This window comes from Peromyscus leucopus, chromosome X (assembly GCF_004664715.2).
Source record: "Peromyscus leucopus breed LL Stock chromosome X, UCI_PerLeu_2.1, whole genome shotgun sequence".
NCBI lineage: Eukaryota > Metazoa > Chordata > Mammalia > Rodentia > Cricetidae > Peromyscus > Peromyscus leucopus.
Window position 1 is genome coordinate 56,811,875 of NC_051083.1, and position 3,768 is coordinate 56,815,642.

Sequence of the window (3,768 nt, forward strand, 5' to 3'; positions counted from 1 at the left end):
TACCAAACATCTGTGGTTCTATGGATTATAGCTTGGTTATCATTGACTTAACAGCTATTATCCTTATATAAGCAACTACATACCTATATATTTGTCTTTCTGAGTATGAGTTAACTCAGTTAGGATGACCTTTTTCTAGTTCTATTCATTTAACTGTGACTTTCTTTTCTTTTCTTTTTTTTTTTAATGGCTGACTAATACAACATTGTGTAAATGCACTAGATTTTCTTATCCATTCTTCTGTTGAGGGACATCTAGGTTGTTTCCAATTACTGGATATTACGAATGGAGTATCAACAAATATGGTTGAGTCTCTGTGATAGGATAAAGTATATTTTGGGTATATGCCCAAGAGTTGTACAGCTGGATCTCGAGGTAGACTAATTCTTACCTTCATGAGGAAGCATCACACTGATTTCCAGAGTGGTTATATAAATTTGAAGTCCCTTCCAGTAAGGGATGATCATTCCTCTTACTCAACATTGTTGCCAGCATGAGCTCTCACTTGTTTTTATTGATTGTGGATATTCTGACTGGTGTAAGGTGAAATCACAAAGTAGTTTTGATTTGCCTTTCATTGATGGCTAAGGATGTTAAGCATTTATTTCATGGTTTCTCAGCGATTTGACTTTCCTCTTTTGAGAATTCTGTTTAAAACTGTATCCTATTTTTAATTGGGTTATTTGTTTTTCTAATTTCCAGATTTTGTACTTTGTATATTTCAGATATTCACCCTCTATCGGATATAGAGTTGGTAAAAAAAAATATTCTTCCATTCTGTAGGCTGATGTTTGGTCTGAATGATGGCGCCTTTGCCAAGCAGAAGCTTTTCAGTTTCATGAGGTCCCATTTATTAATTTTAGCACAGTGCCTGTGCTAACAGTGTTCCATTCAGAAAGTTTGTGTGTGTGTGTGTGTGTGTGTGTGTGTGTGTGTGTGTGTGCCAGTGAGTTCAAGATTATTCTCCACTCTCTCTTTTACCAGATTCATGTATATGGTCTTTGGTGAATTTGGAATTCAGTTTTGTGCAGGGTGATAAATACAAATCTGTTGGGATTCTTCTAAGTACAACCATGCAGTTTCACCAGCATCATTTGTCAAAGATGCTTTCTTTCTTCCAGTGGGTATTCCTGGAAGTCTATTGGTGTATGGATTTTTATCTTGGTCTACAATTCATTTCTATTGATCAACATATCTGTTTTTGTGTCAATACCATGCAGTTTTTTATTACTATAGCTCTGTAGTACACTTTTGAAATCAGGAATGATGATACCTCCAGCAGTTCTTTTAGTATTGGGGTTGTTTTAGCTATAATCCATTTTTGTTGTTATTGTTGTTTGTTTGGGGTGTGTGTGTGTGTGTGTGTGTGTGTGTGTGTGTGTGTGTGTGTTTCCATATGACGTAAAAAATGTCCTTTCAAGACCTGTGAAGAATTTTGCTGGAGTTTTGCTGGGATTGCATTGAATCTTTAGACTGCTTTTGGTACGATGGCCATTTTTACAATATTATTTTTTCCTACCCATGAGAATGTGAGAACTTTCTCCCTTCAATTTTTTTCTTCAACATTTTAAAGTATTTATTATATGAGTCTTTTATTTGTTTGGTTAGAGTTACCCCTAGGTATTTTATATTATTTGAGGCTATTGTAAAAGCTGTTGTTTCTCTGATTTCTTTCTCAGTCCATTTGCAATTTGTATGTAGGAAGGCTACTTATTTTTTGTAAGTTAATTTTGTATTCAGTTATGTTGCTGAAAGTGTGTGTCAACTGTAGTAATTTTACAGTGGAATTTTGAGTCACTTAGATATACTATCATATCATCTGCAAATAAATGTACTTTTGCTTCTTCCCTTCGTATTTGTATCTGCTTGATCTCCTTCAGCTGTCTTGTAGCTCTAGCTTAGACTTCAATTATTATATTGAATTCATATAGAAGGAATGAATAATCTTGTATTGTTCTTGATTTTACTGGAAGTACATTGAGTTTCTCCCCATTTAAGTTGATATTGCCTATGGACATGTTGCAAATTGCCTTTATTATGTTGAGGTGTATCCCTTGTATCCCATAATCTCTCCAGGATTTTTATAGTGAAGTGGTTTTATATTTTGTTAAAGGCCTTCTCTATGTCTACTGAAATGATCATATGGATTTTGTCTTTCAGTTTTTAATATGGTGGATTACATATATTTATTTACATATGTCGAACCACCGCTGCTTCTCTGAGATGAAGTCTACTTGATCATGGTGGTTGATTGTTTTTATGTGTTCTTACATTCTGTTTGCAAATATTTCATTGAGAAATTTCGCATCTATGTTCATAATAGAAATGGGAGGTAATATGGGGAAAGAGGTAAATAAGAACCATTTGAAGGGTAGTATGGAAACCTAATGAAGCAGAAGCTTTCTAAAATATATACATATATGAAGGCAATATAAGTGAAATCTCCAAATAGTGGTGGAGACAGAGCCCCAACTAACTATCTCTTGTCACCAAATGAAGCTTCCAGTACCAGGATTCGTTTGCATATATCTGAGTTATTAGCTAAAGTGGTCTCATGGGAGCCTTCAAACAACCCAGGCTATTGTCAAGACTGTAGGTTGCCTTCCACCAACTGATGAGAAGCACCAATGCTGAAGACAATACCTGCACAACTTATTGAACATGGAGACATTGATCTGGTGCCTACAAAGAGCCTTCACCCATATGTCCTAACATCTTTGGTAAAGGAAGGTATTCTGCATGCTATCAAAAGAGAATCACAAACACCAACCCAGCCACAAACCATTTGATTTACAATGGTGTTAGGCTTACAAGACATGCTAGGGCAATGTTTGCACAAATCTTGTCAGAGTAACCAACCAACATCTGATTTGACTTAAAGCCCACTCAACAAGCTGGGATTCATACATGAAACTGCTTGGATGACCAAAAAACTAAGAATAGATATTTCTTGGAGCAAATTTAAATACTCCTGTTCTGAAAAAAAACTCTACCAAATAAAATGACTCCTAATGACATCCTGCTATACTCAGACATCAGTGCCTTACTCAGCCATCATCAGAGAACCTTCATCCTGTAGCAGAGGAGAACAAATACAGAGACCTTGTTTAGAAGGTGAGAAACCTTAGAATACTCAACCATAACTGGGAAATTTCCATTAAATCCCTTCCCTCAGTATCCAGTGAACCCTGCAGAAGAGGAGGCAGAAGGAGTGTAAGAGGATGAAGAGCACCAAGAAAACAAGGGCCTCTAAGTCAGCATGATCAAAACTCATATGAATTTACATAGACTGAGACAGCACACACTGGGCCTGCATGGATCTGCACCAGGTCCTTTGTATATATATTTTGTTTTCCAGATTTAGTGTTTTTATGGGATTATTGGATGTTCAGATGAGTGGGTCTCTGTTTCTTGTGACTTTTCTTATTCTCTTTTATTTCTGTTTGTTTTGTCCACTTCTGATGTGCTAGTTTTTGCTTTATCTTATTATATTTTATTGTATTATATTTTGCTTTATTATTACCCCTTAGAAGCCCATTTGTTTTCTAATTAGAGACAGAAGGAGAGTAGATCTGGATGGAATGTTGTGTGAGGAAGAACTAAGAGAAGAGGGAGGGAAACCCTAAATTTGCTATTTGCTGTTTAGTATAAATTTGATGGAAGTTTAAGTTTAAACTCCATAGTTAGACCTACGGTAATTTTCCTGAAATGCATATTTGACAAAATGATTGCTGTTAGATTTTTAATTGCCTCACTGTACTTTAAGTT